We start from the raw sequence: 17,792 nt of genomic DNA, 5'->3' as shown, positions 1-17,792 counted from the left end.
CAGACACTGAACATGCAAAACATGAGACACCAAAGGCTAACTACAGTAATAATGCTTATCTTAAATGACATTGCTTGCAGCTTCAGGGCAAGGAAGTGTGCAGAACAGAAGCAGAGGGGCAGAAATTCCTCCTGTGCCTTACTCTACACAATCCACCAGCTTATCCTGCTTTCTACTACATTCAAAACTGTCGGGCATAGACTTGGCCCCACCATTTTTTAAAATAATAATAAGTTGTTTTAGCTCTGCTCTTCCTGGCATACAGCTTTCTGTACAAGAAATGCTACTGTACCTCGTTTTTCTCCAGCCCAACAGTCTGCAGAGCACTCTGCTCTCATCACAGAGAAAAGATATAAACCAAGGATGCCAGCTCGGGGAATAGGGATGTGAAATCTCTCAATAGTTCTGACAAGCAGCAGAGAAAGCTTGACACACAAATCTTTAGTTTCAAGGCAGAAGCTGTAGAAAATTGGGTTTTCTTCCTTCCATTTGCAGAAAATACACCTCCAACCCCTACCCCCAATCAGTCACTCTGTCAGGCTGGTGGGAAACACCTGCAGGCAGGGGGGCAAAGAATACTCATGTAATATTTGGGTCATTTGTGAAAGAAACAGAGAAATAAGGAGAAGTCCTCTGACATTCACCAGGGATCCTGATGGAACTTGCCTGTTGATTTTTGTAGGGGGAAACAAAATAAAAGGCAGCATCGCCTCATGCCAAAGCAGCAGCAGAGCACCAGGAAGACGTGGCAGTGGCTCTTCCCTTTCCATGCAAGTCAGGTGCTGGCCTGCCATGTGGCCTGCCATGTCCTGAATCAACCCAGGCCTTCTCTGGAGTAAAACAATTAATTTCCTCTTTTAAATGCAAAGTAGGATTGATCAAATCCACAAGACCGACACCAGAGCGTGTGTGTCAGGGGGTCTCCTGTTCACAGCTCAGAACCAGAAGCTTGCTTGCATCAGGCTCATTATTCTCCAAAAATCAGCCCCAGGTGATGGCCTGCTGCCCTTTGTTAATGAAATATGCACAAGTGCCTCAAACAACCTACAAGTTTCAGTATTTGCAAATAGAACTGGAATACTCTTATTACACTCCAAATCCCGAATATGTGATTGAAAATCTATAGGAAGGCATTCAAACGATTACAAAATTAGTCACATTAAAGGTCTAAAACTTTAAGCATCTTTATTTATTTAACGTTTCAATATTTAGTAACAGTCACAGCCATGTCATCCTGAAGCATCTCCAGATTTCAATTATTTATCTGGATAAATGACTTCCTTTACAAGTATTAAGAAAAATCACCCTAGTTATAATATGCCAAGTCTCAGGCTAAAATAATCTTTCAATAGGAAATCTCCAGGTGTGGGCCATGTAGTCTGAGGCTTAGAGGATAAACACTGACAATGAACTTAGGGTTTCTCACTAACACAGCTTGAAAATTGTGACTCTTACCTTGCAGTGGAGAAGTGACATGCTGTCCATAAATGCCTTGCTCAAATCCACTGTCATTTTCATTATTAAGCAAGCAGATTTCAGTTTAAAACTGCCACCTTACTGGCTTAATTAAAGCCACCTGATATTTTATTAGGCCTTTGTAACAGAGGTTCCATCTCTTGCATGTAATTAAGTTGAATCTCAGGAACAATTTACATGACTGATCTTTCATTAAGCACAGCAGCATGATAGCACTTCTAAAGTAACAGATCAGTGGGAATTTTATGAACCCTTATTAGAGGAACCGTCTGCTACCTTGCCTCTTTTCACCTTTTAAAAGTGTACCACTTCACGAAGGAAAAAAAAAGTCAAATGATTAAAGAGAGAGCATAAGAAAACTGCCTTAATACATGCTAAGCCAGCCAGAATGTGTTTATCTTTTACTGAGCTGCATCTATTCCAGAGTTCAGCCCAGTGTATTAACAGTCCATAACTATATCAGGCTGGAAGAAAATGTGAATTTTAAAGTCCTTAAATCATTCGGCTTTTCCACTGCAGTTCCAATAATGGCTTGCACTAGTTACTGTGCTGTAAAAATGAACAGAACATAGCAATGTGCTGAAAGTATACTTTCATTTTCCCTTCCTATTCCACACTGGTAACAGATCAGCTAGGTAGAAAGCATGAAGACAGACTGGGCCAAAAAAAAAAAAAAATCATAATCACTTCTAAAGGAAGAGACCACAAAGAGAGAGGATGCAACAACAGTTTTGCTACTCTTTGCACAATCTTCTTCTAATTATCCCAAAATAACTACAGGAGGCAAAGCAATTACCTGTAGCCAAAGGTAGAGAATCAATCCAGTAGTTTCCAAGGAAAGCTCATCCATAGCTGAACTGAGCTGAATTTGTTGCCAATCCTGGGAATGCATGCTGCACCCAGCTGGGGAAGCACGTCAATCCCTACTACAGCTATCATGGATTGAGCCTTTTGTTCCTTCTCCCCTCTCCTTAGGGACAGGACTGATGGTTAGGCAGCAGCAGGAAGCATCGGGCCACCTAGGAAGGAGAAAGGAAATCTATTACCATTATGTTCTTCAAAAGTAACAGGTGAGTAATTTTCCCCTAATAGTAAGAATTATCGTGGATTAGTCTCACTCCTGGAAGGCAAGCAAGCTCCAGGTACCCCAGATGTATCTTTTATAAACAAACACCATCCTTCAGTCAGTATTAAAAAATAAAAAATAAAGAAAAAAAAGACACATTTCAGAAAGGATGCACAGACCAGACGTACAATTGTTAAATTCAGTTACCTGTTGTTGCACCCACCCAGTCCCTCAACAGATATATGTGAAAAACTGGGGAGAGACAGTTAAAAAGTGGCTTGGAGACAGCACTGTAATTACCTGATCTATATTTTTATGTCACAGGATAAGCAGGGAACATACCTGAGACAACAAGATTGCCAAAACTGTTTAAAATGATTTATTTTATTTTTTTTTTTTATGACTTAGGGGGAGTTTTTCTACAGAGGTGCCCACAATTTAACTGGAAACATGTTGGGGGTTCACAGATCAAAACACTTGAAAAGCCCTGTGCAGAGTACTTCATATCACTTCTGGAAAGGCTGTGGCTGGTAGGGAGGACATTTGAGTGGGTGGGCACTACTTAAAAGAGCAGGATCTAAGCCCAAAATCTGAGGAAGCCCAGGAAGCAGAAAGGCTCTAGTTCTTATCTTTACATCTGAATGCAAGTGTTAAGATAAAAACTACAAGCAAAAGCACCAGAGAGGGAACATGGTGGAGACGCAAGTTTAAGAAGATAAGAGGCACAGGACTAGCTTTAGGTAGTACTGTGGCACAAGGCAGCTGGGGGGGGGCTACAGATCTTAGCTCCAAGACAAAGTTCTACCCTTCCCCAGTTCCCAAAGAGGGAACCCCAAATACAGGAGAAGATATAACCTGAGCTCTTGCTTTACCTTTGCCTTCTGCCACCTCATTTCCAGTCCTGTATTCAAGAGCTGGACTTGAGCAAGCCAACAATATTCTGCTTGTCTGATGTTGAAAAGATCAGCTGATGTGGAAAAGCCCAGGGCACGTGTCTTCTCTGGAAGCAAGAAATTGAACCAGAGCCCCCTCCTCCTTCCTGCTAGGGACCTGCAAAGAAAGAGTAGAAAGTGATCTTGGGAGGCTGGCTGATAGCCCCCTGGCCATAAGGACTAATATCACAAAGTCATTAGGCCTGGAAAAAACTGAAGGTACAGGTAAGCATTCCTTCATAATGAGCTCAGCCAAATCAGCGCTGGAACCACCAGACTCATTACGTGAAGTTCTCCAGTGCAGATGCAGCATAACACCAGCACGAGATGTGGGGAGTGAAGTGCCACTGTTTCCAATCTCTATGGTGTCAGGTGTGTGTTAGCTTACACCAGCAGCCCCCGGCTTTCACTGCCTCGTGCCCATGAGTCAAGCAGCACACTGTGATCAAAGGCACTCCATCTGCAAGCCTCGGTACAAATCACTGCCAGCTGGCCTGCAAACCACAGGCTGGGGGCTGTTCTCTTATACACGTGCTCCCAGCCCGCTAGGACAACAGCAGTCAGCTCTCTACCTTTGTGACATGAGCTGATCACTTACCACAAGCCAAAGAAATGTTCCCTGCCCTCCATACCATCATACAGTTATCAGATGCATAAAGTTCAAGTGAAGGAGTTAGCTCAATTCAGCAAGCAGTAGACATGAGGCTGAGCCACCAGAATGGTCTGACCTGATTGATTCCTGTTTTCTTTTTCCTTATCTCCCAGTTTTCCTCTTCTTTCAAGCCCACAACTAAATGAGGCACAATAGTATCACCATCCTCAGTTTCTACTTCAGGGCTTGCTAAGAGTGAGCGAGCATGCTCAGCCTGAATAGAACACCTTCTGGCAAGAGCAGGACGTGCTGAAGAGAAAGGAGAACGACATTGAATATCACCACTAAAAGATTTTAGGCAGTGAAGAAGGCAAGAAAAGGTGGCTTCTATGCAGGAGCTATCTGAAGAACTGTTTTTCAAAGCTCAGAGATAAGTGCTGTGGTGTTTTGACAGCCATGTCCTCTGAAACAAGCCTGCTGTCTCTTCAAATAGCAGATCTTGATGAACAGCTCAGGGTTTTATGTTACATGCTTAGAAAATTACCTCGAACCCAAGAGGGCTGAAGGACACCATAATACTACTCATAATCCTTAGGAGACAGAGACTTCAATATTAACCAGCTGCAGGACTGGGAAGAAAGAGCCTGAATCTCCTTTCATACCTCTTTGCCTCTTTCGTCTTTATTGAAATTGTTGCCTGGTGCCAGGTCACTGCCCAAAGCACAGCAAGCACTATTTTTTTAAAATATTTTTTTGGCCATGGTTCCTTAGATTTCATACTGCTTCTTGGTTGCTTGCCTTTGAACCCAGTACTGAAAATACACACCAGAAAGAAGAGGAAAAACAAGAATATCAAAACCATGGCCAGCATGTTAGACAAACACACAGACAAAAATGTCTCACTGAGAACCCAAGCCAAACAACTGCTCGGACATCCTCTGTTCTCCCCTCTTTTGTGGGGGATAATGCAGTGAATAGCCCTTTTGTTCAGATACTTGGGAAATTGTCCTTACCTTGGTTTGTCATACCCAAACCTCCTGCAAATTGGAGCACACAGGAAGAATCAGCCATCCCTCCTAGCAACACGCAGCATCCTATACATATGCCTAACGTAATTAGTACCTAACAAAATCTCAGTGTTGCATGGTTGACAGAGTTCTCAGTGCAAGAGACAGGGACACTTTTATTTATAGCATCGGCACCTATTATACAAATTCAAGTAAGCTTGGAGTCAGCAAATGGCAGAAATTGATCTAGCCTTTGCTGTGTAAGTATCCTCTGTTTTGCAGCCCAAATAAAATAAAAGCCAAAGTAAGCAAATTCAACTACGTATAACAATTGCAGTGCTCCTGTTCAGAAGGGCCCAGGGACAAAGACAGGATCTAAGAGGACCTTCACCAAAATCAGTGTTTGTTCAAACCCTGAGCGTGGACATCTGTACCTAGGATCGTTGACTTCTCTTGGCTCAGCAGCCTCTTCACTCCGAGGCCAGCTACCTGTGCACAGCACTCAGCATGGCCTCATCAGCTCCACCTTCACCCGGGCCTACTCCCCACAACCTCTCTGCATCCTGCACAGGATGGCATCCAGGTGGGTTTTGAATACCTCCAGAGAAGGCGACTCCACAACCTCTCTGGGCAACCTGTCCCAGTGATCTGTCACCTCACAGTAAAGAAGTGCCCCCTGATATTGGGCTGGAACCTCCTGTGCTTCACTTTGTGCCAGTTGCCTCTCATCCTGTCACTGGGCACAACTGAAAAGAGACCAGCTCCATCCTCTTGAAACCCTCCCCTCAGATATTTATGTACATTAATGAGGTCTCCCCTCACTTTTCTTTTCTAGGCTGAACAGGACCAGTTCTCTCAGCCTGTCCACGTACAAGACATGCGCCAGTCCTCTAGTCATCTTCATAGCTCTCCTCTGAACTCACTCCAGTAGTTCTGTGTCCCTCTGGAGCTGGGGAGCCCAGAACTGGAAATAGTACTGCAGATGTGGCCTCCTAAGGAGAAGGGCAAGATCACATCCGTCAACCTGCTGATAACACTCTTCTAAATGCACCCCAGGACACCACTGGCCTTCTTGGCCATGAGGACACATTGCTGGGTCATGGTGAGCCTGCTGCCCACCAGGACTCCCAGGTCCCTCTCTACAGAGCTGCTCTCCAGCAGCTCAGCCCCCAGCCTGTACTGGTGCTTGGGGTTATTCCTCCCTAGGTATAGGACCCTGCACTTGCCCCTGTTGAACTTCATGAGGTTCCTCTCAGCCCAGCCCTCCAGCCTGTTGAGGTCCCTCTGAATGGCAGCACAGCCTGCTGGGGTATGAGCCACTCCTCCCAGCTTTGTGTCACCAGCAAACTTGCTGAGGGCTGTGAGATAAATCCGCAAGTTCCATCGTCCGGGTTGTTGATGAATCAATTGGACAACGCTGGGCCCAGTGCTGACCCCTGGCGGACACCGCTAGCTACAGGCCTCCAACCAGATGGCATCACTGAGCACAACCCCCTGAGCTCTGCCTTCCAGCCGGTTGCCAACCCACCTCACTGTCCGCTCATCTAGGCCACACTTCCTGAGCTTGTCTGTGAGGATGTTATGGGAGACAGTGTCAAAAGCCCTGCTGAAGTCAAGGTAGACCACATCCACACACCCCCCCCCCATGTGCCCAGCTAGTCATCTCATCATAGGAGGATATCAGATTGGTTAAACATGACTTCCCCTTGGTGAGTCCATGCTGACTATTCCTGATCACCTTCTCATCCGCCACATGCTTGGAGATGGCTTCCAGGATGAGCTATTCCATCACTTTTCCAGGGACGGAGGCGAGACTGACTGGCCTGTATTTGCCTGGGTCCTCCTTCTTGCCCTTTTTGAAGACTGGAGTGACCTTGGCTCTCTTCTGGTCCTCAGGCACCTCTCCTGTTCTCCACGACCTTTCAAAGATGATGGAGAGTGGCCTAGAAATAACATCGGACAGCTCCCTCAGCACCCATGGGTGCATTCCATCGGGGCCCATGGATTTGTGGATGTCAGGTTTGCTTAGATGATCTCTGACCCTCTTTGACCAAGGGAAAGTTCTCCTTTCCCCAGACTTCCTCTCTTGTCTCCAGGGTCTGAGATTCCTGTGGGCTGATCTTAGCAGTAAAGACCAAAAGAAAAAAACACATTTAGCACCTCTGCCTTCTCATATTCTTTGTCACCAGGGCACCCATCCCATTCAGCAGTGGGCCAACATTTTCCCCAGTCTTCCTTTTTCTACTTATATATTTGAAGAAGCCCTTCTTGTTGTCCTTGATATCCCTTGCCAGATTTAATTCCAACTGGGCTTTGGCCTTCCTTGTTGCATCTTTGCATACTCTGACAGTGTCCCTGTATTCCTCCCACATGGCCTGTCCCTTTTTCCACGTGCTGTAAACTTCCTTATTCTGTCTGAGGTTTGCCAGGAGCACCCTGCTCATCCATGCAGGTCTTCTGCCCCCTTTGCTTGCCTTCTTATTCATAGGGATGCACTGATCTTGAGCTTGGAGGAAGTGATACTTGAATACTGACCAGCTGTCTTGGACCCCCCTTCCTTCCTGGGCCCTAACCCATGGAATTCTTCCAAGTAGATCCCTGAAGAGGCCAAAGTTTGCTCTCCTGAAATCCAGGGTCACAATCCTGCATTTTGCCCTGATTCCTCCTCTCCAGATCCTTCCTCCACCATACCGTGGTCACTGCAGCCAGTGATGAGAATGATCATTGTGTTAAAGACACTGAAAGCAAACACCTGGTCTAGGAACCTTCAGCTTTCTGCAAAAAGTTCTACAAAAGTATAAGCAATTCAATACAGGCTAGAAATGTTATTTATTCCCACCTATTATAGTTGCTCCCTCTTCCCTTATTTCTGTTATTCACTATCCTAAACAATTTTAGGATAAAAAAAAAAAAAACGGATTAAGGAAAAGCAGCTGGCTTTCCTTTGGGGAAAAAAAGAAGGTTTGCAGTTACTCACTCCTATTTACAGCGCATGGTACACACACACACAGCAGTGCTCCAGTTTCATGAACATGGCTGCAGTGTCTGAGCCTCATGATCTTACAGATCAGGAATTGAGATCTGAGCCCCTTGCAGATCTCAGCCATGAAGGATGCTTTTCCAGGACTCTCAACTTCAACCAACTTGCCAGCAGTCACCAAATTCTGTCTGCCAGAGCAGGCATTTGCCTCCTAAGGGACTGACAAAGGATTATTTAATTGTAAAACATTTCGAAGAAGACGTTGCTATGAAACCTTTCTCACATACACACCTCACACTTTTGTTTCTTCTGAAACTGGCCTAATCTCACATGACATGCAGGGCAGCTGTCCACTGATTAGAAGTGACTGATCCATTAGGTCAGCTGGATGCCACAATTAGGAGGCAATAGTGCCAATGGATAAGCAACAAAAATATAATTAGATTAGCTCTAATCCAGCTATATTACATTACCCCCATTACACAGGCCAGATAGTCATACTGCTAAAGCCTTCTTCTTGTCCCCATGCACCCCTTCACACCTTTCTTCCCAGGAGCAAAGGCAACCCAAATGAATACAAGCAGATGCCCAAAACTATGCTGCAATCTGTTTCTCTGTCCACTCTTTCTTTGTAGTGTATAGGTAGCAAACCCAGATGACTTTATGTATGGAACATCCTCCAGTGGCAGCCTCCATTTCCCTGTGTTTCTGTCTTCAAGGCCCATGAAACTGTATTCCTCTCCACCAATTTCACCTATTCACGAGGTTTGTGTGCTATTTAATCCTAAATCTAGGAAACTACTGGCTAGCAGATTATGCAGACACAGCTAGTCCCTGTTCTGCCAGTGAGGAGGCCGGTCAGTAGAGAATTTGAAGGGTCTCATTAACGTCCAGAGGAAATGTGTTTGGGTTTAACATTACAGCTGAAGCACCACTAACATACATTTTTCTCAGGATTTCTCAAAACATCTAAAAAAGGTGCATCAACAGCCGCACAGCCACATCAGTGGACTGTGCCAGGAGCTGCTGAAAATTCCTTACTGCAGAGGACATCAGAGCATACTTTTGATCAATTCAAGCATGACTCTACAGTTAGCCTCCTGTCAAGCAGTATTTGCACAGATCTGCTTACGATAACTGGGCTGCCCTATCCCACAGCTCCCCATTTACATGGGGATTTGTCTTGCTGTCCTTGGTGCACGTGCAGGCCCTGCTGTCTTCACGGTAAGCCTCGAGTGCTCTGGGTAAGTGGGACAGGAAGTTGGCAGTAGAGTTTTTAATCACACAGGGTTCTGATTTCATTAGTATTCTTTCAGATTTACATTAATTCCCTATAAAATCTTACAAAGAACAGAAAATCTCATCTGTCAGCCATGTCAGCTCGTCCCCCCGGAGTCATCAGAACGTACTCCCCTTATCCCATCCCATTCTGCCATGAGGAACCTAAAAAATCTCTTCCGTTAAGTACCTCTATATAAGAATCTAAACATCTACTATCTTTATTGTCCAAATGAAAAAGATGAGACACTCTGGGTAGTGGAGGACGTACACTGTGCGACTACTGGTAATAGGCAATTTGTATATACAGGTCTTTAAAAAAAATAGTACTCTTCTGAGCTGATCTGCCAGTCTGTGTTTTGCGGCTCGTTATTAAGCATCCCTCTCAGATCTCAAATGAACACGGTGGTTCTGAGTGCAAGAAAGCCTGTCCCCCAGCAGCACCTAGTACGGTGTCCCTGAATAAACATACTAGGCTGTAAGCTGGAAGCACCTCTTGTATTTAAATCACTTTTTTTCTGGGTCACAAAAGAAGTTAGTGTCCCACAACCTACCCCCAGCCAACATCCATGTTCCAGACATGCCCCTGGCACAGCACATGGCTGCAGGCATGATGTTGGCAGAAGTATATCACAAATCCACGGGGATGCCTAAAGATGTAAAGTTGGCTCACACTCCCCTGATACAAACTAAGACATCAGCTTCCCTAGCAGGGGGAAAGCAAGAGGCAAGAGCTCAAAAGGCCAACAATAAGCAATAGCATGACCTTTCTTCAAAAATCTCTGTTGTAAGTTTGATGGTTAGGCATATACATTTCAGGTCTTTTTCAGGACACACTTCCAACAAAAATCTTTACTTAAGAGTCTTATTTTACAGTTCCTGTAAACATTTTAAGAGGGCAGCAGACAGTTACAAGAGACAGAAGATACAAACACCTCAAAACACTCCTGTTTGTTAAAATTCATATTTGATGAGTAATGCAGCCTTCGGGTTACTATGGCAGCAAGATCCATCACCTAGGTGACCAAGCACTAATGATGTCAACATGAGCCTACCCCTCCACACACACAGAGCACGTTATCAGACTTTCATTTCTTGCAAGACCTTTATCTTCATACCAACAGACAAAATAGTAACAGACCACACGGACAACCTCCACGAGGACTGAGCTTTCCCGACAGCATCAGCCTGTGTTTTTTTGGACTGTTTCAGAGGGCATCAGCTGTGTGAGGGCTGGGCACTGTAGGTTGCACATGTTGGATGCCTAATTTACTAACAGAGTAGGAAGCAGCAACATAAAAGCAAATTCTTGCATAAAAGGCAAAGTTTCTTGTGAGCAAAGAGGGAATTTGAGAGGGCCTGAAGTATAGATCAGCAGTAATCTCTTGGAAAATGCCAGGGCAAGGTCTTCCCGCAAATGAGCGTTCCCTTTGGAAAGTCAAGCGTTCCCTAGGGAACACCAAATCCAGTAAATTTCCAAAAATCACTACATAATCATTACATGGGGATGATCTATCCCAAATAAACCCGTGCCTTCTACCATTTATGAGGACGTCTTCACAGCACAGCAGAGCAGGGCAGTCCATGAGCTAGCCCACTCCCAGCTGGGAGGGGGACCGGGAGGGACCATTCAGCATCAGCCCTCATTAAGCATCAGCCCTCCTGTGCCACACCTTGGTGAGAGGTTGGGTGTCTTCAGACAGCACTGCATCTGGTTGAGAACTTGCACTCAGTGACAGACACTGCATGGTTTTGCTCCTGCTGTTTAACTCTGGATATGTGAGTACAGATGTGTTTGTTTCTGACCGAGCACCACATGGCTTTGATTCAAAGAAAGATTAAACCTGAGTCTCCTGACAAACAAAGATTGATTTTTTGGTAATACTACACTATCACAGTGTAAGGGGATTTTGGTTGATTGGGTTAAAGGGAACGGAGTGGAACTGGGATTTTTCCATTTTGTTAAAGGCTGCCTTTATATCACACTAAAAAATTAACTGAGGTAGATATGTATTTCCCTCCACTTTAATAAAAGGGCATGACTCATTTATTTCTGTATTTTACTTTAAGTATCCTGTCTTCATTGTGGTTTGCTTTGTTCAGCTATTCTATCAACTTCATACATCACCTGCTGTAATGATACAGGAACTGAAATTGGTCCTCTGTGGTTCTTTCATGCTTTCAATATCTCTTATCAACAGCACGCTCTGACCTTTAACCATCACTCACTTCATTCGCCCAGCACACGTACTTGCAACCCCCAAAGACAGTGTTTCTTTAATCACGCTTTCCTAGATAGTAAGAGATTACACTGTCTTGACAAAAACAAAAAAAGCTTTGCTTTTTCAAACCTTTACCCTTAACAAAGCACACATGGATTTTGTACTGCAGCTTAAATTTTCACAGGTAGAGTAAGCTCTTACTCACTGACACTTCAGTAGTTCTGGAAAACTCTTCAATCCAATTTATTTGTCTGAAATCTGTTTGCTTCCTTTTCTTCTGACCATCTTTCACTGCCTATTGTCCCATGTTTCTTATGTTAAGACCACAGTGTCTTTTACCTGCTTACCTATGCATAGGTTGCGCAAAGACCATTGGAGGCCAGGTCAATCATAATTTGGGAGAACGAAAGAATAATTCTGTTTTCTTGCCTATCTCAGTGGCTGAGGATGGGATAACACTGGAAAACAAGTCCAAATTAGTCCTAGATCTGAGAAGAAAGAAGACAAAATTCAAAGACAAGGGAACCTTGGGCAGATGAGAGAAACAAGAAGCCTATTTCTATAGCAAAGGTTACTTTACACTGAGGCTAGCCAAGGACAAAAGGCACTAGGAGAAAACAGGGACTCTCTGTTTCAGCAAAGAAGACATCTGCTGGCAAACAGCTGCTGGGCCCTGAAAGATTCAACCTCAGCACAGAGAACACTTGAGCAGTGGAAAACAAAAAATAAGGGCACAAATGAATCAATGTTTTATTGTTTGATGAGAACTGCACATGCTTTGTTGTGGATAAAAGCAGACTGAAATTTGTGAAGCTTTTATATCTGCCTGTCTCCATCACAAAAAGGCCCTTCAGAGGTGAACCGCAAACCAAGAACACCCACAGGCCCCCACCATGGTCAAAGGAGAGGGTGCGACTCATGGGGGAACTGAGGCCCTGGCCTGGCCGGCAGCAGCAAAGTCCAGAGCCCATGGAAGAGAAAGAGCAGGACACACGCCCTGGCTGGTTTGCTGATATCAGAGAACAGTGTCATTTTGCCATTTTAGATAAACTAATGGAGGCAAATGGTATACATCTACATGGTTAACTGGCCAAGGAACTCTTCTTTTTTGTTATTAATTACGAAATGTCGTCTTTTTAATTTATAGCCCTATCAGTCCTCTTGAGCCAGAAGGTCTTCATCCAAGGTCAGTACTTCTTTCTGGATAACTGGGTACCTTTAATGAATAACTGAATTTTAAACAGTGAATTTAATTAAAATGCATCACCTTGCTAGAGAAAATACACGGCACTTGTGACATTATGCAATACTGCAACTCAGTGCAGAGGTACGAGATAAACAAGGTACATTTGGGGCTTGCCTATCACTCTGCATGACTTAACTTCCTATTACTTTCTACCTTTTCAAGCACATCTTTGTATTTATATATTCAGAAAAGATAACACACTAACCAAACATTTCAGAACTGCCAACAGCAGTGGAAATCTTACCATTATGAGATTGGAACCGTGGTTAAATGTTCAGAAACAAGACTTCCTTCATTAAACCTTTGGTTGGTCTTTTCCACAGGAATGGTGAAATGCTGAGTGCTTCTTACTCTGTAGCCCTGAGAAACAAAATGGATCCTAAACACTGCCGTTCATTTTGACTTTCATCTTTATCACTCTCAAAAATGAGATGCAACAACAAGGAAAGCCAGCAAGAATGTGCCTTTTGTTTCAAACTGTAAGAGAAGCTTATGATGGCACGTGAAAGGCAGCAATGTAAAGCTTCATATTTTACATAATGAAAAACAAGAGAAACTTTATTTGCAGGGAAGTCTCACACCAGATAAATAAAATAAATAAATAAATAAAAACAAGATACAACTGCTTGAAAGAATCATCAAAGGAGACCTACAAAGAAAGGGGGCACAGAACTTTGGACTTTTTTTTTTCCCCCTTTTCATAATGCATAGTGACATGAAAGGTTGTTTTTATGGCTGGCTTTTTGTTTGTTTGTTTGTTTGTTTTAGTAGTTCTTTCTTATTCTAAAAAGAATCTGTTGCTCTTCTTTTTTACATTAAATTTTCAAGTCTTGCCTAGAAGCAAGGCTCTGAGGCAAACAGCAAGGATATGCACAAGTCGGGGTCAAGCATGCTGTCAAGGACATTTGGTTATTGGTCCACCTTGCATCGGATTCTCAAGGCTGAAAATGGAAGTCAACAAATCTGAGGATTCAAAAAGCAAACTAAACCAAAACTAGTCTGGCTGCAACAGAAGTTTTCAAATTGGAAAAAAAAAAAAAAAAAAAAGTATCACATTCCTAAGGGTGAGCTAATGGTGGCGGCCTGCAGCTCCCTCACGAGGGGAGCGGAGGGGCAGGCGCTGAGCTCTGCTCTCTGGGGACAGCAACAGGACCCGAGGGAACGGCATGGAGCTGGGACAGGGGAGGGTCAGGCTGGGGGTTAGGGAAAGGTTCTGCACCCAGAGGGTGGTCGGGCACTGGGACAGGCTCCCCGGGGCAGTGGGCATGGCACTGAGTCTGCTGGCATTCAAGAAATGTTTAGACAACACTCTTGGACACAGGTTTGGATTCTGGGTGGTTTTGGTCTCTGGGTAGTTTTTGGACTCAGTCCTTGTGGGCCCCTTCTAACTCACAATATTCTACAGTTCCATGTTAATGGTCTCCAAAAATTCACAGCTATTTTTGGGCAGAAGAAACCTGTCCTTGATACCTGTAGTGAAATTAGTGATAAATAAAATGCCTTTTCATGCCTTTGACAATAATTTACATTGATGGGTCTGTGACTGAGTATCTGTTGCGATTTGGTTGTAGACAAGCTCTCTAGGTGTGTCTGGAAGAAGTCACTCTTAAGGAAAAGGAGCAACCATTTTGTTCATCCAGTGAGAACTCCTGTGCTATTGGGATTTCAGTAAGCAGCAAGGGGACAGTGCCTCTATAAGCCTTGGCCTGTTCTCAGGCTCCAAGAAATGCTATAAGCTAACTTCTATCCACATATTAAGTTTCAAAACTGAAGTTCTGCCCTTAAGCTGTGCTGATGTAGCAGCGCTGGGCTGCTGCTAAAGACCAAGTGCTGGACCATGACATCAGGCACCCATGTCTGACCCAGAGCTGCTCCTTGCTCAGCTCCTGTCAAAGGCAGGCAGGCAAGCCAGCACTTTGCATTGAAACTAGAAAAGTGCTTCAGTGTCAGGACACAAGTTTGACGTACCTGATTAAAGCCCATGAGCTAAGTTCTAAAAGACAACTCTGCATAGTCTAGACAAAAAGACCCATCAACAAACCATGGAAGGTCACTTAAGTTCTACCACATCTTGAAGCACTTCACCTGCCTCTCTCTCTCCCCTTCCCTTCCCAATGTGATACTGTTTACCACTGCCAATCCATGCTGTTTCCTGTCCAGAAGCCTGATTTTTTCCCAGGATGTCTGCTAAATCAGGCAATGTTTCCATGAATAGGCTTTAAGTTACCTTTTGAGGCAGGCTTGAAGCCCAAATCCTTTTTGCTGCTGAAGGCAACAGTACTTCCTCAGTCAGCTGGTCTCTTTTCTGAGTAGAAAAGCAGCAGCAGAGCTGTGGGAGAACTGGAGACTATTATTTCTTGAGCATCAATAGAACCAACTTCAACATTCAAGTCTGTTGTACCTGTAAACATGCCAAATAATTTTCTCTCCAGCATTCTTTTTATAAAAGGAAGAACCTTTTTTCTCTTTCAGGCTGGTTGTTGGTGAAACTATCTGCTAAGAAAGTGCATCTTTTTTATTTATAAAGCAAACACATTGAATTTGGAATTCAGTAAGAGCAAGCAGAAGTGGCATATCTGACAACACTTTGCCAGTTTCTTTCTCAGGGTAGAACTAAGCTTTCAAAACTGAAAAATGATTATAAATGTTTTCCCCGTTCCACATGTATGTTTTTGATGGATTGCCTAATGCATGTTGAGTTAGGGATGCTGAGTGCCTGCTCATGTTCTCAAACTCATGTAGCTATGGTGCCCTAGTTAGGATTAAATGATACATTATACCCTAAAGTCACCCTCTGCTAAAGCCTGCTACATATTTTCTGGCATCATGCTTTAGGATTGGAGCTGGCTGGGAATTTTCCATAGGGAAGAGCTGAAAGAGAATTCTGTTTTGGGGAAAGAGGCAAATTTCCATTAGGATTTTTTTTTTCTGCCAAAGAAGTAATTTTAAAAAAAAAAAAGTTGGTTCATAAAGAGGATTGAAACAGTGCTTCTTGTTGAATTGACTTAGGCTAACCAAACTGTACAATGCCCAAGAGGAATCACACCAACTTTACTGGGTACTTTCAGAGACAGCCCAGAGAGCCCAACCCCAGACAAGGCCAGGGCTGGGACGACAGGTTTCTCTTGGCCCCAGCCCCAAGCTTTCCAGCAGCAGGGAAGGCACTTCCTAGTCATCCCCAGATGCCTTCTGAGGTAGCATTCCCACCTCCACATCCTTTCCTCCCTGCTGGTGTCCTCTTCCTCCTCCCATCCCCTTCAGTCCCAGCCCCCCTGCAGGACAGCATTTTCCTTTCTCCTGACCCCTCCCTGTCTCAGCTCCCACCTCTGCCCCCACCCTGGGGTAACATACCTGCTGGCTTCTGCTCAGCAGCTCCACTTCCACGCTAGGAACAGTCAGAGCTCTCTCCTTCTCCCATCCTGCTTCCTTCGCTGGGTGCCTGCACCCACCCACGGGCTCCCCACGCAGCAGCAGTGAACTGGGCAATGGGCAGACCCAGCAGCATGGGGGTCACCTCCGTGCTGCTCCCCCTGCCACGGGGAAGAAGAGCAGGAGACAACCCCATTGGAAAGCAGACTGCCTTCAGTCCTCTGCTCCTGCAGCAAAAACTTCTCCTACAGCTGTGAACGTTCCCGGGCTTGGACTTGCTAGTTTTCTTTTGCATTACCAACTCTGAGGAATACCACCAGCTCACAAACGTTCCCAGCCATAAGCACAGGGGACATCACGAGACTCAAAGACGTCCGTAAAGTGGGAATGATGCCCTGCTTGGACAACGAACATGAGTTAGACCAACTCTTTTACACTCCCCGCAGGGAGAGAGGAGGAGGATCTGAGTCACATTTGACTGATGTCTTTTGCCTAGCATGACTAATTCTTGGAGCTTTAAAAAAGCTGAAATCAGCCAAGTTTCATTACTTCCATTTTCATCTCCATCCAAGCACCCCAAATCGTGGCCCTGATCACAAGAAATAAAAGCAGCTGCAGCCTTCCTGGCAGCAGGTTTGTTGCACTGCCTTTTGCTGACAACTGCTGTCTGTCGAACTCACTGACCAGGGTGGACATTTCAGAGTCCTCTGAATGCTGCTATAGGGCAGACTTTCATTTCTCTAGCACACGCATGTCTAGCTGGATACCGCTGACCTACATAGCCCACCACAGCCACAAGAGACTTCCTGGACAAGACCAAGACATTTCAAACCCTGAAACCGATGAGACCATGAACAAGCAGTATCTGGCCCAGATCTACTCCCATGCCCTCTAATACTGTGGTGGCAAAAACGGACAGAAAAGTACCTGAACTGACAGAATTTTCTTCAAGGTGTGAAGAACACCAGGTCAGAATTGTCAGTCCTCTATCTGGGCAGAGAAGCCTCCTCACTTATCTTCTGCCTCCTACAGGTAAAAGCCACACAGTAAGATAAGGGCAATCAAATTTAAACCATCTCCTGGCAGTCAAAGGCCTTTAGACCCTTGATCTGTGGACCTTCTCCCCCCCACGCACAAAGAAAGCAAAACCTCCCTGTATAGTGAACATAAACCTGTAGACACTGCAGACTTTTCAGAAGCAAAGCACACAACTCCAGAGGTTCAACAGCCAAAGGCTGAAGGATGTCACTCCAGCAGCTTCCCTCTGACAGCATTATTTCCAGCAGCCTTCAAACTGCACAAAACCATGGCACAGGGTGAGGTTGGAGAGGTGTGGAAACCATTGGCACAAAAAGCAGATTCACAGGCAACAGTGCCACAGGTATCGTCACCACCCAGTGCTCTTCAGAGGAGGCTCGAGGCCAGCCCTCGGAACAGCCTTCAGATCAGGCCATGAAAGTCAGCTGTCTGGGCAATGTTTCAAGCTCATTTGTCCCTTTGGTGTACCAATTTAAACAGTCTTTGATTTCTAATTGCCTTTTCTTATCCTGAGCATGCTAATGAATAAGACACAAAGCAGTGGAGGGGAACTGGGTCTCGCTGAGATACTTACCGTGCATGTCAA

The 17,792-nt window shown here is 44.7% G+C and overlaps 1 long non-coding RNA gene across 1 annotated transcript; it reads right to left on the bottom strand.

Annotated features, from left to right (window-relative positions):
* Positions 1-1,092: 1,092 nt before the first annotated feature.
* Positions 1,093-17,000, bottom strand: LOC118171425. The gene is made up of 6 exons (XR_004753198.1): positions 16,151-17,000; positions 15,027-15,128; positions 13,044-13,159; positions 3,398-3,592; positions 2,843-2,884; positions 1,093-2,495 (listed from the first exon to the last, which is right to left on the bottom strand). It is a non-coding gene; the product is annotated as an uncharacterized LOC118171425 (long non-coding RNA).
* Between the last annotated feature and the right edge of the window lie 792 nt (positions 17,001-17,792).

Source organism: Oxyura jamaicensis, chromosome 9 (genome assembly GCF_011077185.1).
Source record: "Oxyura jamaicensis isolate SHBP4307 breed ruddy duck chromosome 9, BPBGC_Ojam_1.0, whole genome shotgun sequence".
In the NCBI taxonomy this organism is placed as follows: domain Eukaryota; kingdom Metazoa; phylum Chordata; class Aves; order Anseriformes; family Anatidae; genus Oxyura; species Oxyura jamaicensis.
This window is presented reverse-complemented; position numbering and strand designations above follow the sequence as displayed.